General features: G+C 42.6%; 1 long non-coding RNA gene across 1 annotated transcript; it reads right to left on the reverse strand.

Annotated features, from left to right (window-relative positions):
• Positions 1 to 503: 503 nt before the first annotated feature.
• Positions 504 to 2,170, reverse strand: LOC139070326 (uncharacterized). Its single transcript, XR_011520869.1, has 2 exons — positions 1,750 to 2,170; positions 504 to 959 (listed from the first exon to the last, which is right to left on the reverse strand). It is a non-coding gene; the product is annotated as an uncharacterized lncRNA (long non-coding RNA).
• Positions 2,171 to 27,071: the final 24,901 nt, after the last annotated feature.

Genomic DNA, 27,071 nt, shown 5'->3' on the forward strand with positions numbered 1-27,071 from the left:
TTAATTTTATTTGTGGTTTTTGAGGCGCTGCGACGGCTCAATAAACGTCACTGGCCTTTGTATTTAAAGTTTAAAAATCATTTAGTCCTGTTATCTGCTAGAGTTACAAGTATCATACTCATGATCTCCTTTTTTGCATATATCTGAATGTTAGTGATGTGACAGCCGTCGAGTGAGCCAGCCCAGCAAACCCTTTTGATGGACGATGCAGTGGTCAGTGAGATGACGCATCCAGAAGCACCCTCTGCAGATCACCCTGTCTGATGTTCCACTTGCCAACCAGAAACGTTCAGCCACGGATCTCGGTTCCTGCACTCCATCCACCTCGATCCATGTTTAGTAGATTTAGCAACACCGCCAAAGACTCCCTGCTTTCCAAGTTTACTGTATATATTTTACTTTTATCTTTACTTTTATTCCTTACAGTGTTCCCTTACAATTTATTTACTATGTTGTTACTTGTTAAAAACTGAATAATAAAACTGTTAATGATCAAAAAATAGTTATCAATTAATAGAAATTTTATTGCATTTAAACAAATAACAAAAACATTCAAACACATATATAGAACCTGAACCAGAAGAAACTAAAAGAAAAAAACCCAATTTCTCTGCCATCCTTTCTGTCAATGCTAAAAATCTGTCCATCCTTCTTTGTCTCCTCTCCTCCGCTTCCCTCTGTTGTCTCATGTCCTCCCTGATCAGGTCAAGGAGCTCATCAGCCCTTCTCCTTTTTCTCCCTGATGAGGAGTCCGGCTTCCTTCCACCACTCTCCCTGTCCTCTGTCTCACCCACTGCTGCACTTGGCCCTGGAGTGTCCTCGGGAATGGAAGCAATAAGGACAGGAGGCATAGTGGAAGGCCTCTGTCCCAACACCTCGTCCATGGGGACAAACCAGGGCCAGGTTTCAGCAGTGGGCTTTCCACTGACTCCCTCTCCCGACCCAGGATACTTGCAGTCCTACAGACAAAGGGAATTAGAATTACAAGGCTTTATTGTCATTTAACAACAGAGAACACTGTGGGCATAATGAAATTACAGATGCTCCTTAAAGGTACTGGTTCTGGATGAGAATTGAGAGGAATAGAAGAACAAAGTCAGATTATAAATCATAGTTGATAAAACATGCAATAAACAATATTTTAATTTATCAAAATGGGAGATGAAAATTGTGTTCAGTGTTTTTTTCTGCCTAAAATGAAATTAAAAACATTAAATCAGTAACGTGGTTTCTTAAAAATTAACTTAAATAAACATTAAACTTAGTTTTCGTTATTTTTGGCGTTCGTTACATGATTACATAAGATGCAAGCTCTTTTACGGTGAGTTTTTTCCTATTAGACTTTCAAGCATGTTTACGGTGGGGTGTTAACCTTAAAACAAATGATGAGAAGCTTTATTCGCTAAATAAACACACACACACACGGGAATTATGACGGGACCACCATACAAGCTCGTTCTCGCTGATTTCTGCTTAAAATGTACTTATACAAACAAAAAATGTCTATAAACAGAACCGCTTTCAGCTTAGTTTTCTACCGCTATTTTCTTTTAAAAAGCTGCTGGGATCAAGCTAGTTTACGGTGGTTTTTTCCTATTAAACATTCAAGCTGGTTTTCGGTGGGGCATGTTTTAGCCTTAAATTACATGAAAAAAACTATTTGCGGTATTAGATCTTATATAAAAAACAAACCAAAAGTGCCCAAACACGTATTTTATTTTTTGACCGCTATTTTTTTAACTAACTTACATTTTAAGCTGTACTGCTGTCCCGCTCCGTCCGCCGTTGTTGCGAGTGTCGAGTCCAGCGGCCGGCGCGCAAAGCATGCTGGGATACCCTTGCTCCTGTGAGGATCCATCCGACCCATCCGCGAAATGTGGGTGGAGCGAGGACGTGTTTGAGGACGCGAGAATGAGGATTCTTGGAATTCGGACAGTACTCGTCGCTGCGCTTTGACGTCATCGACCTCAAAATGCGCTCTTACAAGCATCCTACCTCTGGATTCGGACACAGCCTAACAGATAAACAATAGACTGGTAGGGCTGCCATCTTGGAAAGAGAAGAAAACTGAATTCATCCTGCTACCACCGTCAGCTTTCACCTCTCCTCGTCCTTGTAGTCCTCCGGCCTGGTTTCCTCCCCGCCACAATGATTCTACATCCACTTCACATTAAACTGTGCTAAATGGCCTTATCCTTCCTGAGAGCAGTGTCTTTGACTAAAATTCTCTTAAATTTTAGTCACACTTTAGCCTTCCAATTTATTTTAGTTTCAGTCTTCTTTTAGTCGACTAAAATAAATGTATTTTTCTTCTGATGCAATCAGGTTCAACTTGTGTGAAGGAAAAGTTAACTACAGCTACTTGAAACTCTAAATAAATATGTAAAACTCACATTTCACACTTTGGATCGATAAAACTCTGTATTTAGAATTGTTTTAATAACAATAACTATTGGAAAATACCAAAATGAAGTCTGACAGTTTGAAATTGTGCCTCTCAGTATTTTTAAAATAACAAATCTGTATAATGGGCAGGAATACTTGCAAGCATGACAGGAAATGGCTTCATACCATCAAATAATTCATATGCATTACTCTATTCGTTTCTCTGTATGTCTTCCACATGTGGTAGAAATGACAATAAATGACTTTGACTTTGACTAATAATGTGAGGAGGTAAACAAAAGGTAGGAATTGTCCCTGAAAAGTGTCTTTTTTCAGGTAAAGAACTGTCTGAGAGTTCTAGAAGAGCCAAAGACCTTAAACAAGCTCGTAATCTTAGCCATACAGCTGGATAACTGATGAACCGATTGTGTGTGTGCTCTTCAGACAGAAACGGCGAGGGCAGACAGGTTTTATTTAAAGGGAGGAATGCGTGGACCAAGGGAGAGACAACTAGGATGGCAGACAGGAGAGCCCGCTATAACGTGAGGAAATATGGGTTTTCTGTGCCAAAGGTTTCATTTGACTCGGCTGGGTCAAAGCTGGGTCGCTGAGAACTTTCACCCACAGATTAAGACCTGAACGCCAGCGAGTCTGGGAGAAACCATAACATCTGAACACCTGCAGTGCCAGAAGATGTGTTCCCATGGAAAAGCTAGTCATAACATAACAAAGTCTTAAACTTCCTTTCCTTTATTTTAGGTTGTTAAATGATCAGTATTATCACTTTGCTCATTATAAATGTGTTTTAATCAAATGAATGATTATTATGCTTTGGGTAATCATAATAACTAATGAATCAATGCTTAATTAAATAATGTTTTGAGGATGTTTGGTAACGACCTTCACACACTCAAACACTCACTCAAACACTCACACACACACAAACTCTCACAGTAAATTCCAAAACACATTTGCTCTGACGCACACGTTTGCTTCGAGAAGAGAAAGGCTTTTGGTAAGTTTTCAGTTCATGATTCAGTTCGGTGTTTGACAACAAAAGAGGGAGGACTTGTGAACAACGCCAACGGGGAACGGGGCTGCGGCTCCTTTCTCCCCCACTCACGCTATTCCTGCCAAGCCAGACAGGAATAGCTGAATTGCAACCGCTAACGCAGACTCGTCCAGAGTCTTTGATTTTCTGAGTAATTTAAACTTAAGAAAGCGCATCTGCAAACGCTTCATCATCACGTGTACCGAGGTCATCTCTGGACCGGGTCGCAGCACACCTTCGTCTTCTCTGCCAGCCAAGGTGTGTCCTGGATGAAACATTCTCCTGGGACGTTCCGGATCTGAACGAGGGTCCTCGTACGGTGAGGCAGAACACAATAGATAGCGTTTGATGCATCTTTTCCAACGAAACCTAAGTTTATTCAAACCATCACTTTTCACTCAGACACCTGTTTCTTCCTGAAGCAAAATCAGACGCACACACGCATTCATCTCACCGCATTTCCAATTTTCACACATTCAACACAAGGTCTATTTGAGCAAGTTTACAATATCAACTGTTAAAGATTGTTCAACAAAGTTGCCAATGTTGATTGTTGTTTCCTATGCTTGTCATTTCAAAATTATTAGTTTAATTTGAAGAATTAAATCTTTTAACTTTCAAACTTGTCTCTTCATTGAACTGAAACACAGACCCACGGATATTATCGACAGTTTATCGATGAAAACAACCTTTGAGTCTTCTTAAAACTATAAAATTTGGTTATTAATTTATTAAAATTGATATCTCAAATTAATATGTAGAATGGTTCCTCTTTCATAAAAGAGCCTAAACCATTACTCTACATAATTGGCAGAGCCTTCCCAGGTTCACTACACCGCTAAGAGGCAGAGACGCACCCCGGATGGTGTCTTGAGGACACATGTGCCTGAACCCCCCCGCCGGAACAGAGGAGCACCCGGAGCGCAGTCCTGGAGGATGGACGGCGGCCGAGTGCGGAGGAGCGTGGGTGTCCCTCTCTCCACACATGTGCGGCGCGCGTACAGGTGCCACTGAGTCCGATTGGGGTCTCGGACCGAGGAGGGGGTTCACCAGCAGCACGGAGGGCAGCAGCAGCAGCGGAGGGAGATCTGCGGCCGGAGAAGCCAGGGCACAGAGCGCAACACGGCAGGCAGGCAGAGTTACTCTGCCTCCGCTTCTTAGTATCGAGCAGTGCCTGGCAGTGTTTGGAGTTGCTGTGGCTCTGTGTGTGGTCTGGTGCCGAGGACCTGTTACTGCCAGAATTTTGTGTGCCCACGGTGGCCGGGCGGAGGAGTAGACCCGCCGTGACGTTATCCTGTGGCTCCGTGAGGACGATGACGCCGGCCTTGGAGGTTTCCTGGTCGAGAGCTCAGCAGGGCCGGACTGGACCACCTTGTCCCTTGAGGCCCTGCGCACACTTGATTGAACGCTGTTTTTTTTTCCTTGGCGTCATTATCAGGGTTTTGTAATAAATTTCCCTTTTTAATTTGCTTTGGGTGTCGCACTGCTTGCCTTGTTTTAGAACCTTTAAGAACCTATTTAATCTCCTTTTAATATTAGTGGCACCATGCACCTCGATCATGTCACACACACACACACACACACACACACACACACACACACACACACACACACACACACACACACACACACACACACACATACACACACACACACACACACACACACACACACACACACAGTTTGATGGAGGGATTTTGATGCAATTATTGAGAACAGGATGTGCACTTTGATTGGATGAGATTTTTCCAGGATTGTACGTTTCTGTTACGTTAGATATCTTTCAGCGTGCTACCTGCCATCAAAGTGGTTAGCTGAACAGTGTAGCCGCTAACAATCACCGGAGGAAAAAAACACAGATAGCCATCTTTCTCCTTTTGGTCTGAGTTAGAGAACACACAGATCGTTTGTTGCGCATGCTCAACTGAAATAGCATTCCGGTGCTCGCACAGTTCATGTGATGTCATCACTCGAGTCACGTGACATGCCTTTGTTACACAATATACTCAACACTCCAACTCAAAGGCATGTCTAGTGATTCTCTATTGTACTAAATAACAAATGAGTAATACACATACGACGTAAATTTCAATAAAGCGCGTAAAAAAGAGAAGAACAGACTTAGCCTCCTCTACTTTTTCTCTTTTTTGTTTTTCTTTCTTCACCTTTTCGTTTGCATCTTCAGTACATCACGTCTTTTCAGTTCACATTATTTTCCAAACAAGTACTCTTTAAAAGTCTCAAACTTTGTTTTTGGTACTGGCTTTGTGAATACATCAGCAGCCATGTTTTCTGTAGAGCAATACTCGATGTTTATCATTCCGTTTGTATGCTGATCGTACAAAATGATATCTAATATCTATATGTTTGCTTCTGTGTCTGGATACTGGGTTTTTGGATAATGCCATTGCCCCCTGGTTTTCTCCGTATATTCTGATGGGTACATGTTTGTTACAACTATCTATCCCTTTAGGTAGCTGTACAAGGTATATACTCTCTTGAGTTGTGGCAGCTAATGCCATATACTCGGCTTCACGTGTTGATAGCACAACTGTAGGTTGTTTTCTACTTTTCCATGATATAATCAGACCCTTTTCAAATAGACTAAAACAATATGTGGCAGTGTGAGCATCCTGTCAGAGTGTCCCGATTGATCATGCGCCCTGGCTACTTGGCGAAGGGGATGTCCCTTTGGCTGACTGGTTAGCGTGTGTGACTCTCACCAGGGAGTCTGGGAATCCCGCCCGGGCCCTCGTTTCTCCACCTTGCCACACATATCTTGTAGTACTTCTTCTGTTGTCTTTATCAGCTGCCCAGTCAGCATCACTGTATCCTTCAAGTTTTAAGCTTTTCTCACTTTTGTTAAAATGTAATTCTTGATTAATACTACCCTTTAAGTACAACAGGTTGAGCGGGTTGTCCAGTAATCGGAAGGTTGCAGGTTCGATCCCGGCTCCGGACAGAGAATTCTGCTGTTGTGTCCTTGGGCGAGACACTTAACCCACCTTGCCTGCTGGTGGTGGTGAGAGGGACCGGTGGCGCCCATTCTTGGCAGCCTCGCCTCTGTCAGTGCGCCCCAGGGCAGCTGTGGCTACATTGTAGCTCATCACCATCAGTGTGTGAATGTGTGTGTGAATGGATGAATGATACACTGAAGTGTAAAGCGCTTTGGAGTCCTTACTCTGAGAGGTGCTATACAAGTGCGGGTCATTTATCATTTATCATTAAGTACCGTATTTTCCGGACTATAAGTCACACTTTTTTTCATAGTCTTGCTGGTCCTGCGACTCATATACCAAAGTGACTTATATGCCAAATTACGAATACCCCGCTGCTGCCGGCCCGCTGCTGCCGGCCGGCTGCGGCCCAGGAAGGAGCTTCCGTGCCCGCTGGGAGGGTTTGAAATAGGGATGAGCGAGTACACCATTATCTGTATCTGTTCAACCAACTAAATTATCTGTATCTGTACTCGGAATGGGCGTGGTATAACCCGGAAGTGGGCGTAGTTTAACCAGAAGTGGGTGTGGTTTAAATCAATATATTATTTTAAGTCTGAAATTGATATGGAATGATCAGAAGTTGATATGTGTATTGTTTATTTTAGGGATGAGCCGGATACTTGTTTCAGACGAGTATCCGGTACGGATAAAGCATTTTTGACGAATATGAGCATGAAACGAGCAAACCTCGTAAATATCTGTAATCGTGCTGAAGAAAAATCCTCATTGGGTAACTGACTGTCTTCACGCTCTGTGACTGGCCAGTCACATAGAGCGCCCGCCCCTCCCTACACACAAAACTCTCTAGCCGGCCAGGAGCGCAGTCCGTCCGGCTCATCCACGCACACACACAGACAGTAACGGATCTCGCTGTGATTGCTTCACTGTTGCTCACGTTTCTTCAGTTTTCCCTAGGTTTTCTTCTGCTCGCCTCTTTTTCGGTTGAATATTTAAAGTTACTTTTTTCGTAACTTACATGGTGCATTTGACAAGACAGAGCTGACGTGCTGCATCAGTCACTCACTACCTCCGCTCCGGTCGGGTTTTTTATTTATTTATTTTTAAACTCCATCTCTCTCCCTCTCACCTTTTCTATTTTTCTCAGACACACACACCTTAAACAACATTGTTTGGTTTAACTTTGTGTGGGCAAAATGCCAAGAACGTTAAGAAAAAAATCAGTTAAATCAAATTAAAATAAAAAAATATACATAAAGTTGTTTCTGGTTCTAGCATTTCATATTTCCTAGTTCCTACTGCATGAGTTCAGATGTATTAATCCATGCACTTAAATATTAATGTTCTGATTTTATTGAAACACTTGTTCTGTAATAGTTTCTTAACTATTGTGATAAAAATATTTAATCTCAATTCTGAGGCTGCTCTGCAAATAGTTTTCAAATAAACAATACACATATCAACTTCTGATCATTCCATATCAATTTCAGACTTAAAATAATATATTGATGTAAACCACACCCACTTCCGGGTTAAACCTCGCCCACTTCCGGGTTATGCCACGCCCATTCCGGATACAGATACAGACACAATAGAAGAGTCTCTGTGTGACATCATAAAGGAGGGTTTGAACCCGGAAGATTCCATTCATTAATGTGTGTTTTATTCATAATAATATTAATACTAATATTATTATTAATATAATAATAATTATTAATAATATTAATATTATTAATAATAACTACAATAATATTAATAACTATAACAAACACAATAGCTGAATCTGTGTGTTACATCATAAAGGAGGGTTTGAACTTGGTACATTCCGAGACTATAAAAGGCCCACGAGCAGCAGCTCCACTTCAGTCTTGTCAGAGCTCTTGCTGAGAACGCACCACTGTGTTTGGACACCCAAGTGAGATTGAAAAAACCCTTTTTTTCACTCCAATGACGAACAGAAAAAATATGTCGTGGTACGACATGTGGGTCAACCAAGTAGAAGTGGATTATGATTTAGTCATCGAGCAGGAATTTGTTAATTTTCAACGCCCAGGTAAGGCAGAACAACCCCTTACTTTCGCTGAATTGATGAACAGCAAAAACATCTGCTGGCACGACGTATGTGTCAACCCTGTTGAAATGGATTATGATTTAGTCATCGACTTTGGTTCTGATAGTGAGGACGAAAAGTCAGATCTGTCTAAAACTGAAGAGATGGAGTCTCAGGTGTCAGATCAAACATCCGTCTTTGGTGCTGAGAAAGAGTCTCTTCCTAATGAGACTCATTTATCTGCTGAACTGGAGATCTCTGAATCTCAGACAGTTGTCCCAAGACCTCAGACGGTTCAGCAGGAATTTGTTGATTTTCAACGCCCAAGTAAGGCAGAACAACCCCTTACTTTCGCTGAATTGATGAACAGCAAAAACATCTGCTGGCACGACGTATGTGTCAACCCCGTTGAAATGGATTATGATTTAGTCATCGACTTTGGTTCTGATAGTGAGGACGAAAAGTCAGATCTGTCTAAAACTGAAGAGATGGCGTCTCAGGTGTCAGATCAAACATCCGTCTTTGGTGCTGAGAAAGAGTCTCTTCCTAATGAGACTCATTTATCTGCTGAACTGGAGATCTCTGAATCTCAGACAGTTGTCCCAAGACCTCAGACGGTTCAGCAGGAATTAGCTGATTTTAAAAGCAGCCAAACTGATGAACTTCTGAAACAAGTGGATCATTTGAAAGAAAAACTGCAGAATATAAATACTTGTTTCAATCAGGAGAAGGAGAACAGGATTGCTGCAGAGAACCAGTGTGAAAAACTGGAGGAACGACATTTGGACTTAGAAGCGATGTTAAGCAGAGAAAAAGATGAGAAAATCAATGCAGAAAAGAAGTTTCTTGACAAGCTGGAGAATTTAAAGGAGCAGCTTTCAGAAAAGAACATTTTCATCGAAAATCTACAAAGAGATTTAGATCAAGAACGTCGGTTCAGACTCGTTAGTGTCCAGGAGCAGAAGAACGCCCAGCATAAAGTCACTGTTAACGAGAACTATAAGAAGGAATTGAACAATCTTAAGAAATGGAGTGGTGACCTCTTTGAGATGCTGGACAACGTTGAAACGGATATGAAATACAGAGAGAGTAAACTTCTGGAAGAGCAAAATGATTTTAAACATCAGCTCAAACAGAAGAATCTAATCTGTGAAGATTTAGAGAAACGTTTGAACAAAGAAAACGAGCTCCGCCTGACCTGTGAGGAAGAACTCAAAGAAACTAAAAATCGAATGAGTTCAATGAACGGAAAAATGTCCGTCTGTGAAGAACTTAGCAGCAGTCTGGACATGGAGACGCAGCTCAGAGTTAGCTATGAGGCTCAGCTGGACTCTAACAGGGCGATAGTCTGTGAGAATTCAGATCTTAAAGAGCAGATCAAAGATCTGACTCAGAGCAACTCAGAACTCAGACTGGTCGTGGAAAACCTGACCGCTGAGAACGCTGCTTCTCACCAGGAGTTGGCTGAACAGCAGGAGAGAGTCAAACATCAACTCCAAGATAAAACTGTCATCTGTGACCTTTTGAAACAAGTGGATCATTTGAAAGAAAAACTGCAGAACAGAAATACTTGTTTTAATCAGGAGAAGGAGAAGAGGACTGCTGCAGAGAACCAATGTGCGCTTTACAAGGAGCAAACTAAAGAAATGGAGAACGGTGTGGTTGAACAGCAACAAAAGCTGGTGACCTTAGAAAAGAAGTTACAGGAGCAGAAAAACGTGAATAAAGATTTACAAGAAATCTGCTCGGATCTAAAAGGTGAGACAGACGAGTCTCGTTTTTCTGGAGTCTCGAGAAACGATCTGATCGAGAACTTTGAAAAACTGGAGGAACAACATTTGGGCTTAGAAGCGATGTTAAGCAGAGAAAAAGATGAGAAAATCAATGCAGAAAAGAAGTTTCTTGACAAGCTGGAGAAATTAAAGCAGCAGCTTTCAGAAAAGAACGTTTTCATCGAAAATCTGCAAACAGATTTAGATCAAGAACGTCGGTTCAGACTCGTTAGTGTCCAGGAGCAGAAGAACGCCCAGCATAAAGTCACTGTTAACGAGAACTATAAGAAGGAAATGAAAGATCTTAAGAAAAGGAACAGTGACCTCTCTGAGATGCTGGACAACGTTAAAACGGATCTGAAGAACAGAGACATGAAACTTCTGGAAGAGCGAAATGATTTTAAACATCAGCTCAAACAGAAGAAGCTAATCTGCGAAGATTTAGAGAAACGTTTGAACAAAGAAAACGAGCTCCGCCTGACCTGTGAGGAAGAACTCAAAAAAACTAAAGATCAAATGAGTTCAATGAACGGAAATCTCAAGAAGGAGATCAAAGATCTGAAACAGAAGAACTTGGAGCTCAGTCAGACGCTGAGAAGTGGTCAGGCTGTAGAAACTAAATCAGACCAGATGTGTGAGGATCTGCAGAAGTTTAAACAGCTGCTCCATGAAAAAATGTCAGTCTGTGAAGAACTTAGCAGCAGTCTGGACATGGAGAAGCAGCTCAGAGTTAGCTACGAGGCTCAGCTGGACTCTAACAGGACGATAGTCTGTGAGAATTCAGATCTTAAAGAGCAGATCAAAGATCTGACTCAGAGCAACTCAGAACTCAGACTGGTCGTGGAAAACCTGACAGCTGAGAACGCTGCTTCTCACCAGGAGTTGGCTGAACAGCTGGAGAGAGTCAAACATCAACTCCAAGATAAATCTGTCGTCTGTGAAAACCTGGAAACAGGTTTCACCAACGAACAGAAGCTCAGACTCCAGCTGTACCAGCAACTCCAGGAAACATCTGGCCTGTGTGAGAGCCTGGAAAACCAGCTTAGAGACGAGCAGAAGATCAGACTTGGTTTGGAGACTGAGCTCGCCCAAAACAGAGACGTGGTCAGTGCAGGTCATGATGATCTGATGACCAAACTAAAACAGATGGAGGAAAAAGAAATGAAACTCTGTAAAGTTGTCGTTACCCTCCAGTTAGATCTGTTTAGAAGCAAAAAGCAGCATGAGGAAGAGTTGGGAATCCTGAAGGAACAAGTCTCTGAACTCGAGTCACTGACTACAAATCTGGAAAGTCAAAATCTGATCTTGAGACTAAAGACTGAACGTTTTAATCCAGATCAGCAAACCGAAACGATCAGTGAGCAGAACGTGGACGCTGCAGAAGGAAACAAGAGTCTTCCTGCTGAAAACGACTATTTAGCAGAAAGCCTCGAGTCCCAGAGAGATGCTCCACACTCAGACACAAAAAAACTGGAAAAAGTTTCTGTGTGGAGGCATTTCAAGAAATTTGTAACCCCGGGATGTCTCCGTCAGCACAAAAACAAACAACCTAGCAACTAACCTCCCTGCTAACAAATCAGAAAAGGCTAATTAGAAGACATCCCATCTCCTGGTGGCAGTGGGCAGCACTGTCCAGGATGAATCAGAGAAGTTAAACCAGCCACTGCCTCCCCAAAGACCCTGTTTAGATAAATAAACAAGACCCCCCCACCCCCACCCCCAAGATCACAGCCACATACAGCTGTCGCAACACATTCTCACTCCCAGCGCGTCAAAAACAAACGCTTGGTCAGCCGCCCTCCGCCTCAGACCCCTGACGCCAAAAGTGCCCTTTTTCGTTACTTATGTGCGAAAAGGGTTTTTTCCCTTTTCTAACTGCAGATCCCAATGCAGCGTAAAACTGACGTGATGGGATGTCCGCAGCCAGGGCAACAAACAAGCTCATTGTACCTCACCCTAACCTTATCCTCTTATTTAACCTTCCCCTCACCCCTATCCTAACCTTAACCATCTTGCTAGCTAACACGTTAGTGATGTGTCGGTCGCTCTAAAAGCCGGTTCTATGAAGTGAACGGCGGGAGCTGCCTCGTCATTGGTCGAGTTTGGACCGAGCCAACGCGAGGGGGAGGTTTCAACTACCACGGTGGAGGTTAAAAGTAGAGGGTATTTGTAACCTCCCCCTCGCCAGATGGTATGTTCTAACGTTCCCCTTGGGCGGCAAATACGAAAATTCACAGTCAGACTCTGACTGTTAGAGTCAGAATGCATGGGGAACAAACGCTTGATCACAGTGAGAGTAACGTTTTAGGTAGCAAGAGGGTTAAGGTTGGATGAGGGTGAGGGGAAGGTTATAAATAGTGAAACGTTAAGGTTTAAGTGCGGTTAAATGAGCTGGTTCGGTGCCGCATCAGCTGACATCCCATCGGGTCAGTGTAACGCTGCATTGGGATCTGCAGTTAGAAAAGGGAAAAACCCCTATTTGCACATAAGTAATGAAAAAGGGCTCTTTTGGCGTCAGGGGTCTGACGTGGAGGGTGGCTGACCAAGCGTTTGTTTTTGGCGTGCTGGGAGTGAGAATGTGTTGGTTGTCGACTCATGACTGCCTGTTGGCCCCTTGTCATCTTCTTCCACATCATTGATGTGAGTGCATACAATGCATTCGTGATGTGGCGAGAGATAAACAAAGACTGGAATGGGGAGAAACTGAGTCAAAGGATGATTTTCCTGGAGCAGCTTGGTAATGCACTGGAGAAACCTCAGATTGAGAGAAGACCGTGCCTTCCAAGAGCATCAACAGCTGCTGTAGTTGTTGTGAGAGACATACAGACAGAAACAAACACCCAAATTCCTCCAGTGGCACAAACAGCAGGCAAGAAGCGTGGTAGGTGCCAGGTATGCCCCACCCTCAATGACTCTAAGACTAGCATGACCTGTTTGAAATGCAAGAAATGTGTCTGCAAGGAGCATGCACACACTCTCTACACATCCTGTGTACAGTAGTGCAAACTAAAAGTTTGACTGGGGATAGACACTGTTCCATGTTCTGCCTGATGTTGTCATTATGATTTTCTGTTTCAGAGATGGGTGAACTTTCAAACATGTAATCCCTCAACACACAAAAAACAAAAACAAAATATGAAAAGCAAAAAAAATGAAATAAAAAAAATCATAAACTAAAATAAAAGCAAAAAAACATAAACCAAAAAAAAACTCTCTAACTCTGCCACTGCCGGTCCCAAGCCCGGATAAAAAAGAGGAGGGGAGAGTTTGACTTTCTAACTATGTGACAAGAAACAGATGAAAAGAAATAAATATGTTTACAAGAGGGAAAGGGGGGGGGGGGGGGGGGGCACCAACATCAGGGTCGCCAACATCAATCATTATGGTTCATTCTGTGAGAATCATGAATGTGCACCCTAAATTAGTAAAGATTTGGATGAAAGATTTGTAAGATACACTAACTCTAAAACTGAAAGTTTGACCTGACGGTGGCGCTGCAGGAAAGGTCATATCATCACCAAAACCCATTAAGGTTCATAATCTTGTGATCATTAATGTTAGAAAATATGAGAAGATTTGTATGAAAACTTTTCAAGATACATTTATTTTAACTTTGGTCTGATGATTTCAGTTTGGCCTGATGGTGGCGCTAGAGAACAGGTCAGCTCTCACTTTCAAGGGATTATTTATGTATTTTACATAAATACATATGTATTCAAATTTTACATAGAAAACCGTTAAGCGTAGTTTCTGGTCAGCAGAGGGATACAGAGTGCTGTCCAATGTGAAGCTGCTAAAGAGTTTGTGAAAAATCACTGAAACCAGTTTTAAAGCTAGCTAAAAGTGTTAACTCTTTAGCATTGCTTTAATAAACCTTTAAAGATTGGGCAATTTTATTTTGTTGTTTTGATTTTAGAAATTGTATTTCTCTTTTAAAGCTGTTACAGCAAATCTACAAACAAGCTTTGAGCACAAACACGGCCATGGCACACTCACCCCCTTCCCCCCACCCCCCCACCCCGGGTATCTTCCCTGAGACGCTTCTGCCAGAACTAGTAACCCACAACGCCAGAGGAAAAGAGATGGGGCTAAACACCCATCACCGTTTTCTAGGTCCAAATGTCTTTTGTTGTCCGTGACTTCAAATGGTGTTTTTTATAGGGACTCTAGTAGTTAGTCCTAAAGTAGAAGTGGTAGCAGCCGACTGTTTCTCCTTCTCTGATATTATTGAGCTGAGAAACTCACACCAGTGGCGTTCTGTTGATAAATACGTGAGTGTGTTTTGAATGCAGGTCCCTGGGAAGTGCAGTGGTTTGGCCAGTCCGACATCCGGATGATCCCATAATTGCTTTAGGTCTGAAACGTGTTATTGGTAAAGGATTTTAGATAAACGCCAAAGAACCACTTTTGCATTTGTTAGAAAACAGCAAGCCCTCAATGTCATTATGAAGCAGGATTATTGTAAATAAATGCACCCTTTTATTAGTTTAGGTAAGGTTTCCTGAACAAATCACAATCCTCAGAGGAAATCACGAGAGTAGACAGATCACACAAGTGTACGACTTTTATGACGAGTGTCTAAGAAAATATGGAAATGCCAACGTCTGGAAGAACTTCACAGACCTGTTTGACTATCTGCCTCTCACTGCACTCGTAGATAACCAGGTACAGTTGTGTGTCGAGATCTGGAATGAATTCTTGCATCTCAGTGATTCTTGATTTATTTCTTCTCTGTTTTTGAAGATTTTCTGCCTCCATGGAGGGTTGTCTCCTTCAATAGACACGCTGGAACACATCAGAGCGCTGGATCGCCTGCAGGAGGTTCCACATGAGGTAAACACAGTTCATACACACCCAGATTCATTCAAACTCAGACCTCATAACAGCTCAAGAGATTGTTTGTTGGTGTGGTAGTCAAGCAGTGTGATTTGAATAATCTTTCATTAGGCCACTTAGATGACACTTTTATTTGTTTTTACTCTTGTCTTTTTCGTAAAATATGTTCCTAACTGTTTTTTCTAAATATATATTGTTGTCTGTCTTATCTCTTTTAACATTAACCTGCCAGAGGACTGCAGAGAGAAATTAGCCTAAGGCTACAATCAGGCATATTTACAGTTGTATTACTGTTCATAAATATGCATTGTCTTCTCTTTAAACAAAGTAAGTAAATTAAAAGGTCTGCTGGACATAATTACCCCAATAAATAACCGAAGTTTTAAATCCAACTCGTTTAGGGTCCAATGTGTGACTTGTTATGGTCAGACCCAGATGACCGCGGTGGTTGGGGAATCTCACCCCGTGGTGCCGGTTATACATTCAGACAGGACATTTCTGAGACTTTCAATCATGCAAATGGCTTAACTTTGGTTTCCAGAGCCCACCAGCTGGTGATGGAGGTACACTTTTATTCACTGAAGGGGTTTTCTAAAATGTTTCTGAGTCATTTAAACCATTATAAATTTGAGACGACGCAAAGGAATTTGACAGAGATGAATAAATTAGCTATTTTTAATTCTTATCTTGTAATAGAGATGAAAACAATATTACAGTTATGTGATGAAGTGGAGAGAAAAAGACACTTTCTAGACCTATTCAGGTTATAAAGAACACATAAAGCACAATTCAAAATACTCGTCTTTGTTTATCATTTCTTCCAGGGTAGTGCTCCCCCCTATCTAGCCACACTCCTGAAAAGACACTCCCCATCACGCGCTCTGCGCTCCTCTGACCAAGGCCTGCTCGCTGTCCCTCGGTCTAGGTGTCGTACCCGTGGGGACCGGGCTTTCTCAGTCCTAGCACCGTTACTCTGGAACCAGTTGCCACCCTCAGTTAGGCTGTCCCCTTCTCTGCCAGTCTTTAAGAATCACCTAAAAACACACCTCCTCCGCTTGGCGTTTCCAGAACATGTTTGATTTTGGCCCTCTATTATGTTGAATCCATTCCACAGTTTTCATTGGTACACTCAATCCATCCACTCAATCCAAATGTGTTTCACTCATTTGTCCTTTACCAGAATGGTTCATCTATCTTATAATTTCCATTTTGTATTTTGTAATTTGAATTTCTTTTTTTGTTGATTTTTTCACTATATTTGCTTGCAACTGTACCATGTTCAGCGCTTTGGGCTTCCTGACAGGGTTGCGGAAGGCGCTTTATAAATAAAGCTTTGATTGATTGATTGATAAACAAGACCGAACTTATACTAAGTGTTTATGAATATTGATGCTCTGGCCCCAAAAGAAAAGAGATCATCAACTCTCAGATCAAACCCCAGCATCTGTCGTGATGCATTCGTGCACATCATGGGTGATTTGCTTCTTCATGAAGGAGAAAAGTGAGCTGAAGAATAAAGTATGTTCAGACTAATGCAGGCTGCCTTCCAGACAACATCTGGAGATGTTTTTCATGATGGTGTTCTGTGATATGGAGAAAAGCACAATAAACAAACGTGTTGTTAAAACCAGGGATCCTATGGCAGCACACCTCTGAATCTTCCTGTTAAACTGCTGAAAACAAGTAGTTTATAATTAAAGAATAATAGAACAGATGAAACCTTAAACAATTTATTAAGTTAAGCTTTTATGTGGAACTGAATGGAAAAGTCCTACATACTTTGTAAGATCATTGGTTTCCTCAGTTTCTAAAGGTACATAATTTGTTACAATAGTGAATGATGCAACACACTTATTTTAACTTTAGTGGAAACAGGGTCATTGCTCTTACATACGTACCTAATCTCCTGGTCTAGGAATATAACTGGTGTCATGATCGCAATGTAGTGACAATCTTCAGTGCACCGAACGATTGTTATCGTTGTGGAAACCAGGCAGCCATCATGGAACTGGATGACACATTGAAATACTCCTTGTAAGTAAAGTTTAGAAGAGGTCTGCAGAAATCTGAAAACATTAATAAATAATATTAATAAAGATGATTGTCAATTTTTTTAACTTATTTTTTTGTAGCTTACAGTTTGACCCAGCACCACGCAGAGGAGAGCCCCACGTGACGAGACGTACGCCAGACTACTTCCTGTAAGGGACGATGGCGGGAATGGAAGCAAGCTGCACAAGAGATGGGGACAATCAGTCTTAAGCAAAGTGTTTGCCATATTTAGAATGAAATCCAGACTTTCATATCTATCTAAACACCACTAATGCTCCCAATTCTTTAGCAAACTGTGCATGTTTTAACTGCAAAGAATAACTGTCACTTTAAACAGTACTGTTACAACACCTGCTGGTTTGTCAAGACATACTTATTCATCTTAAGGTTTTTAAAGACCTTAATAATGAACAAAGTGTTTGTTCATAAAAATCTTATAAGATACATCTTTCATTGGGCATGACCTCAAATGAAAAAGTTAAACTATGTATTGGGAATTATTTATTGTAATAATAATAAATGTAGCGACATGAATGGCCTCATTTGTGACCCAAAGGTCACACTTCCCCAGCTAGGTCAAGCTGTACTTTGTCCACAGATTATCCATCACAGGAGACGTAAAGTCTGCTAAAATCATCTTTAATCTGACTGCCGTTTATCTGTCTGCTTTTCCAGCCCAAGATGAAGGACACTTCAAGATTTAAAATAATCATTTTTAATAAACTCTTTTCACTGTTTATTACAAGGTTCAGAAATAATCGTCATAAATAATCATCATGGTTCATTATAAATGTATTTAATTACTGAAATGAATTATTATTCTTTGGTTAATAATTATTATTTTTTATGATAATCAGTAATGTTTGATCAGTAACCAGAAGGTCATGTTCATGTGTACACACCATGCAGGACACTGAATTCAGGTTAAAGGTAACTGCACCTCACACACGTCTTTGCTCCATAACCAAAGCTTTCTATCTCTGAGACGGCGTGTCCTGAGTTTTAATAAAACCAAAAACTCCTCAGTTCAACTTCAGTTCTGAACCAACCAAATTCTCTCCCTGGCACGAGAGTCCCAGGGGACAAGGGTCGGCCGCCCGAAGCCTCACTAAGCTGTTCTGTCGCGCCAATAGGATCGCTCCGAATAAACGCCACCTGCACCAGCTGACGCAAACTCCTTCAGAGTTATTGATTTTTTTTTAGACGCAACCAGTTTCATCAGTCGTTGTGACCCGGAGACATCTCAGGACTGATTTGGTTGCACCAAGGTCCTTCTACCAACCTCGTGCTTGGGGATTCATCATCTCCACCTGACATCTCGGATCCATCGGGGCCTCCTGAGTGGGTGAGGTAGACACTTGCGACAGATGGCGTCTGCATGCTGTTCTCTCTAAGAAACAACTTGGTTAGCTGCAAAACAACTCTCACCCAGAACGCGTTTCTCTCTCTGATAGGAACCTTCTGAGATTCCCTTCATGCTTCCAAACACACGCATTCCATTTTAGTTTTCACCCAGATGTTGCAGGTATCGGGCCGGCACAATCCCCACTAACAGCTTAAATATAAATTATTGAGGGAACGTCCGGGTGCCTGAAATGCAAAAAAAAAAGAGACAGAGACATCAGAATGGAGTGGTTTCTGTGAACTGCTGCTCCCGAATCTTTAATTATCTTTTCTCAGGATAATATATTCCCTTTTACATTACATGTGTATGTATTCACTTTTCCTTCATTTCCACTAAACCAGTATTCAGTCATTTTCCCTTACAGTTTCCACAACCTCATTAACATTTAGGCTTGGCTACAAGACAATGCACAATCAAACATTCATATTCACCAGTGTGACCTAGCCGTTGCTACAAGAAGCACTCTTTTGACCCGAAACAACATTAAACTCCAATAACTAAACCTACTTCAGCACCCTTCTATCAATTAAACATTTGTTGAACATATAAATTTCTATTAAACCCATTCAAGCTAGGATAGCTCACAACCTTACCAGTTGAGCTATTTGCCTGTGAGGCTAGACTATGGGCATAAAACGTTAACGGCTATGTACGTCCAATTAACTCTATAACTGAACCTTTAGCATAAGCTATCAACCGTCACTACATTTATAAACTCATGGCGCACCTCATATAGGTGGATTTGTATGCTTGGGTGCACTTTACTAACCTGAAATGCAAAAAAAAAAGAGACAGAGACATCAGAATGGAGTGGTTTCTGTGAACTGCTGCTCCCGAATAACGGTAGATGGGACACAGCGCTCCACTAGCCGTCTCGCATCCCCCCCGCCACCTTGTGGAGAACCTCGGTATTGCACCCCACACTTTCCTATTCTTATTTTATTACTTTTACTAAATTACACCACTAAATACTTTAACAAAATTATGTGACCACACTTTGTGGGCGTCACACTCTCTCCGGCAAACAAAAGAAATCTTCCCATAACTAAAAATTGCAGTTCTTTCTCACATATTTACAGATTTTAGCGGTCCTTAACACAGTCACCCTTTAATGAACGAATAACAAAGGCTGCGTAAATACCTGAGTTTGGTAAGGGTTTTTCGGACCCATAATCGGTGATAAGTAAGTAGTACTAGGTAAGTATGGTATGCCCATGGCTGGAAGGTAAGTCACAGTTGGGTACGTATTTGTAATGACAGGTGAGTGATGGGGCTTGTTGTCAATCACACTAACGGTTGCCTGTGTGTACAGTGACGGCTGACCCAGGAAATCATAAGTGAACACCTGACGTGGTCTTCGATCTCGCGTCGACCTTCTGACCTCTGTGGGTCCCACCTGTTGGTCCTGGTCAGACATGAGATTGTCTCCCAGTTCCTCCTCTGCATGGTCAATAGTAAGTCCATCTTTCCCGGCTACAATTGACTCCTCCTCCTGTACATGAGGTAACGTGAGATCCTCCCCTGCTTTTCCCAATGAGCAGCGGGTTCCAGATGACACCTCCTCTTTTAAATGCACTTCTGTTTCGTCCGTCAACCTCTGTGTGTCCTCCTGTCCTGCTCCTGACTGATGTGTCAGTGGTTGGTCACCCCTTGGTATTCTAAGCCAGTACCCTGAACAGTGTTCTTCCTCAGAGTCACTCTCTGCATCCTGACTGTCCCTCATTTGTTCATTTGTGTGGACAGCTCCCTTCCTGAGTACTCTCCTTGCTCGCGGGTTTGTACTCCTCTTAGATTTTTCCATGGAGTCACACCCCTCAACCGGTAGGTCATTTACTAACAACAGGAGATTACGATGCAGAGTACGCGTCCTCTTGTTGTCTCCGCTCTCAGGCTGGACAGTGTACACTGGGTTTTGGCCTATTTGTCCTGTCACGATGTAAACAGTCTTTTCCCAATAGGATCTCAACTTGCCAGGCCCTCCACGTTCACTGAGGTTTCTCACTAGGACCCGATCTCCTGTTTGCAACATGACTCCCTTCACTTTCCTGTCATACTCTATTTTCCCCCTTGCGCTGGACTTCTTACTGTGTTCACCGGCGATACGGTAAGCTTCCGCCATACGTTTTGCCCATTTCTCGGCAAAACCCTTAGGTGAATATGTTTCTCTGTCTTCTGGTAGTCCGAATAACAAATCCACCGGCAAGCGGGGATTTCGTCCATACATCAAAAAAAAAGGCGAGTATCCAGTGGCTTCATGGCGTGTACAATTATATGAGTGCACTACATGAGCCAGATGATCCTTCCACCGCCGCTTTCCTTCATCAGGTAGAGTTCTTAACATTTGTAAAATGGTTCTGTTGAACCTCTCAGCGGGGTTACCTTGCGGGTGATAAGGGGACGTGCGGGAATGACCCACCCCAGACAGATTTTGAAGTGTCTTAAACAGTTCATTCTCGAACTCCCGCCCCTGGTCGTGATGTACTTTCTGTGGGTACCCAAACCGGGGAATGAAATCCTGAAAAATACACCCAGCGGCTGTGCGTCCACTTTTGTCTTTTGTAGCATAAGCCTGAGCAAATCTTGTAAAGTGGTCGACGACAACCAAGATGTACTCATATCCTCCCACACTTTTTTCCAAGTGTAAATAGTCGACACACACCAGCTCTAAAGGACAGCTGGTGGCTATACTACCCATGGGGGCACGGACATGCGTAACAGGTTTTTTTGACATAATACAAGAGCATTTCTGGGTGATATACAACTCGACCTCTTTTGCCATGAATGGCCAATAGAACCTCTCCCTGGCTAGATGCAGTACCCTTTCGGTACCCACATGCCCCATTTTGTCATGTAGTTGTTGTAGGACCAACTTCCGATATTTCTCAGGGAGAACTAACTGTTTCCTATCTCCTGTCCTCCGGAACAGGAGACCGTCCTCCAGACACAGCTTTGTCCACTCATGTAGCATCTTCTGAGCTGTTCTACCCACTGTCCTCCGTACTTCATCTGTTAACTTGGTTTGTGACTCTTTCAGTCTTATCACCTGGTTGATGTTGTGATCCTCCCGCTGGGCTTTCACCAACTCACTGTGACTGATGTTCGGGAGGTTGGCAGTCAGTATAGGTGGGGTCTCATCAGCCGTCGCGTTGAGGATGGCGATCCAAGCAACATCCTTCTCCTGAGCGATCTGACTCCCGTCCCATGTAGCCCGAACCGCCTCATCTGAAAAAGTCTCTGTACACTCAGGCATGTACTCCTCCATGTCCAGTGGTAACCGTGATAATGTATCTGCATCTGTGTTAGCTTTCCCAGGCCGATATTTTATGTCAAATCGGAAATCAGAGAGTTCCCCCACCCAACTGTACCCAACGGCATTAAGTTTTGCTGTGCTCATAATGTAAATCAGGGGATTGTTATCTGTGTAAATGGTGAAATGGGTTGCGTAATACAAATAATCTCTGAACTTCTCGCATACGGCCCATTTCAATGCGAGAAACTCCAACTTTCCACTATGTAACCGGTAGTTACGTTCCGCTTGTGTCAAAGTCCGTGATCCATAGCCTATTACACGTAACTTGCCATTTTGATTTTGGTAAAGGACGGCTCCCAATCCCTTATCTGATGCATCAGTGTGCAATGTGAAAGGCAAATTAAAATCGGGGTAGGCTAGTACCGGTGAGCTTGTGAGGAGAGTAACTAGGTTTTCCAAGGCTTCTTGGTGCATACTAGTCCATATAACAGGCTCTTTTGAATGGCGCTGAGTACGTTTGCTGTCCTTCCTAGCAACAGAATTTAACACTGTGCTTGACTTGGTTTGTAATAACTTATAGATTGGCCCAGCTATCCTGGAGAAATCCTGGATGTATGTGCGGTAATACCCCAAGAACCCTGTTAATTTACGTACATCCCCCACAGTCTCAGGTGTTTTTGATGTGAGTGTTTTCACAGCTTCAAGGTCGCGCGGGTCAATCTTTACGCCTTCAGCGGACACGATCTTCCCCACGTACCTCACTTCGCTTTTGAACAACTCACATTTTTCTGGTCGTAGCTTCACTCCATGTTGTTGTAGGGCACGCAGCACCTTTCGGAGGCATTCTACATGTTCATCAAATGTTTTGGCATAACACAATATATCGTCCAAATAAGGAATGCAACATTCGTCTCGGAGGGGACCTAGCATCTCTTCCATACTGCGTTGGAAGGCGGCTGGAGCGTTGGTCAGTCCAAAAGGGACTCGGACCCACTCGTACAGACCCCAAGGAGTGGTAAAGGCCGTAAACTGCCGGGATCCCTCAGCCACAAAACCCTGGTGATATGCCTTTCCCTGGTCTAGGATACTGAACCACGCATAACCACCGAGAGAATCTGTCAAATCCTGTATCCTGGGAAGGGGATGTCGGTCAGGAACGGTTTTCTTGTTCAGGAGTCTATAGTCAATGCATAACCGTAAACTGCCATCCTTTTTTCTCACACAGACAACTGGGGCTGCATAAGGGGATTTAGATTTTATAATCCACCCTTTCACCAACAATTCCTGTATGTAATCCTTCACTTCCTTAACAAGCGGTTTTGGTATTGAGGAGTAGGCTCTCTGAACCGGAATGTTGTCACTGAGATGAATTGACATCTGCAAAGTAGGAATGCATCCGATGTCGGTACTACCTTGAGCAAATGCACCAGCTTCTTCACACAACATTTTGTTAACCTTCTCTTGTTGCTCAGTTGTCAGATGACTGAGATCCACTGGGGGCTGCCACGATGGTGAGTTATTGACTGTATTGGACACATTGCAAACTGTCATCGTGGGTTCAGGTTCCTCCACCTCTCTAGGTGAGTGTATTTCCACCACTTTGTCAAAACTCTGAATCCTCCCCAGAGATGTTTTTCTCGGTAATGTCACTGGGTGTTTCGTGTTGTTCCCCAGAGGTACTAATACGTAGGGGTGCTTGGTGTGGTGTACCTCGACCAGCCCCTCACCCATGTCTAGTTCAGCAAGACGTTCGTTACTCTCATCAGGTTCGAAAAGGAAAACCGTTTCTAATGAGTTCATGTTTGAGGGGACATAGCATTTAACCCATGCAACTTGACCTGCCTGGATATTTGTCACACATCTGCCGGTGCGTAGCCTCTCGTTGGGATCGATGGAAGTTCCTGCTTGAATAAAGTCCACTAGAAGTTCTGCTTTTTCAGCTGGGATTGATAGGGCGTTGTGGAGAAGGCTTATTATCGTGGGGACAAGTCTCTCGGGTTGCTTCTGAATCACTTCCTCCAGTACGTTGAATCCCAATATTGGCCTTTCCAGAGTAAAGCTGCTGACGAGAAAAGGTACTGTGATTGACAAGCTTGGATCAACATTCCCCAGGAGGTTCACTGTTATGGCTACCCATCCCTCAAAGGGGAGACTGTCGCCATTTACAGCATACAGTTTTAGGCCATCTTCTTCATCCAATATCTCATGGATTGGCCTTATGTCCATGTCTGGCAGATATTTGGTTTTCCAGTCTTTATCAATAATGCTCACTTGGGCCCCAGTATCTAGTAATGCACTGATCGCTAAGCCATTTAGATTACACTTGGTCAGTGCTTTTTTTCCAATCAGTTTTGCTAGTTTTTCACCCCTTACATTGGGTGAGGTTGCCGCCAACACGTCAACATGTTTGTTTTCAACTTGTCGCCCATTTTCTCCGCTGCTGCCTTTCCTCCTTGCAGGTTGGGACGTTGAGGGAGATCCGGTCACTGTTCGTCCCTCGACAGAGACCGACTCCAGTTTCCCTGACGTGTCAGCTTCTTCAGACAACCCACTGCTCGGTGTCCCTCTTCCCCACAGTAAAAGCAGTGCGGGCAATCAGTCTTTTGCTCCGACAGACACGTAGCGCACCCATGTCGTTTCGGTCTTTGGTAATTTGGTCCACTTGCTGCTCCCCGACCTGTCTGCTGTAACTGTTGTGACTGCAAATGCTCTACTAAACTCGTCAACTTTTCAACTTTCTCCACAAGCTCTTGTATCATGTCTGTTTTCTTATCCGGTTGCTTGGTTGTGCAGCTATCAGGCTTTACAGGGACATTTTGTGAAGCCTTTATCTCTGCTGTTGTGCTCTGGGCATGTACATTTTTGTGTCGAGTGATTTGGCCTAACCGCCGCTGTCTTTCGCTCTCATCGCTCATCATTTTTTTTAAATGTTTGAGTATTGTTTCATCAGCCACTGAAGCGTTAGCTAATAACGGTTTTAGTTCCCTCCGAACGTCACTGTATTTTTGCCCCAGCCCCTGGTATATGGTATGGAGGAACACATCTTGAACCGTACTGGGTGAGTATTTTACATCAGTGGTAAGATGTTTTGAAGCTAATAAAATCTTTTGTTTTAGACCTATTACTCGATATAGAAATTGTTGGGGTGTTTCATTATCATTTTGTCTCGCACACATCAACTCTTGGAACAATTCAGTAGAGTTCTGTTCACCAAGATGAGAATGTAGGAAATCTTTCAGTTCACTCACGGTCAGTTCATCCTTATTCATTAACATATCCTTGAAATTGCCGGGTTTAATTACTTTTAACACAGCTCGCACTATTTCAGTATTGCTAAACTGTTCTTTAAATCCTTCCTCAATCTGCCGGCAAAGGTGATTATAACTGATGTCAGACCCCTGATCTCCGATCTGGCCACCCTGAATTTTAAACTCTCTCCTATGAAGATATGAAAGGTCCTTAAGCGACACTACTTTCTCCTGGGTTAGGCATTCACGATTTTTGACCCTGTCAAGCGATTTAGGAAGTGTAGGCTGGGGAGTAAGAACGGGAAGAAACTGTGTTATTTTTTTGCTCAACTCCTCGTAACTACTAAGTAGCGCCTGCATTTCTGTATTATTTAGATCCCCCTTTTGATTCCCAGTGCTGTCTACCCTACCATTGTCAGAAAAATCAGCGTCATTTCTCTGGCTCCCCTCTGTGTCTTCTAGCTGTTTATCTAAAGAAGTCCCAAATTCCTCTCTGACTATTTTCACCGACACCTCGTTACTCTGAAGTAGTTGTTCAATCACATCCTGCAGCTCCAACAGATGTGACAATCCTGCATCTTCTGACTCTACCATTTCTTCGCTGTTTATAACATCGCTGATGTACTGAAAACAACTTTCCTCATCCTCTGACGTCAGACGCGATGGCTCTGCTCCTGGTATGGACCCAAGTGACTTAGCAAGTTCAAACAGTTTCTCTTGTGGAAGCGTGAGCAGGCCTCTCCTGATGCTCCGCACCAGGCTTCTCCTCTCACCGTCCGCCATGGCTGTCCCACTTTTCTTCTTCCTCTCCCCTGGTCACACACGTTCGGAATTCTCTTCACTCTTCGTCCTGGACAGGTCTCTCTCTCTCTCCGCAGCCGCTCGATTGGGTACCCTCAGTCTGGTCTGGTCTCTCTGTTCGTTGCAGATCTCTTCAGGGCTCACCGGTACTCTCCCCGTACAGGCCACCAAAAACTGTTGCAGGTATCGGGCCGGCACAATCCCCACTAACAGCTTAAATATAAATTATTGAGGGAACGTCCGGGTGCCTGAAATGCAAAAAAAAAAAAAAAAAAGAGACAGAGACATCAGAATGGAGTGGTTTCTGTGAACTGCTGCTCCCGAATAACAGTAGATGGGACACAGCGCTCCACTAGCCGTCTCGCATCCCCCCGCCACCTTGTGGAGAACCTCGGTATTGCACCCCACACTTTCCTATTCTTATTTTATTACTTTTACTAAATTACACCACTAAATACTTTAACAAAATTATGTGACCACACTTTGTGGGCGTCACACAGACACAGGCTGCTTTTAATACCAAGTTTTAATATCAAAGCTGTGATAAATTGTCATTTTTACATTGTCATCTTTAAATTGTTAGTAATAAATTCTTAACTTTTAAACCTGACTCTTCTTTAAAATGAAACACAGAATGGTGTATATTTGGTTATTGAATAAGCAAGGATTCCATTAAGTCTTCTGTTTAATAAATAAACTTTTGCTATTAATTAAATTATTAAATTAAATATTAATCTTTGGATTAAATATAGACCAAGACAGTTGGTGTATGAACTTCTATCGAATGTATAAATATCCTGGATATTTATACATGATACAAGCTTCATATGCTAATTTGTTGATCTTTCTCAGGATCTAACGAAGCTGAAAGCAAACAGCGTTAAATCCTAGTATGTAGATTGTCAACGCTACATAAAAAAGTTTTGTTTTGTGAAGCTATGTAATAAGACTTAAGTCACAAGTGACTTTTTTCTCTGCTTTTGTATTTAATTTTGATCATATGATTGGTATACATTTTATATGGTATTATTCAAGGTATATTTTATTGTGTTGGTTCCCATAAGAATTAATGCAATTTACTTAAATTTATAATTATGGTATAAATTATCTAAATGTGTAAAAAAAGTAATGTTTTGCTGTCTTTGCTATTCAAAATAAAGACTAAAGTTTCTTTGAGAAATTTGATTTTGACATAAATCAGTAGTTCTCCAACGTCACCGCTAGATGGAGACAAACGCCGAAATGTTCCGAAAATCAATTCTGA

The sequence above is a fragment of the Nothobranchius furzeri genome, chromosome 1 (assembly GCF_043380555.1).
Source record: "Nothobranchius furzeri strain GRZ-AD chromosome 1, NfurGRZ-RIMD1, whole genome shotgun sequence".
NCBI lineage: Eukaryota > Metazoa > Chordata > Actinopteri > Cyprinodontiformes > Nothobranchiidae > Nothobranchius > Nothobranchius furzeri.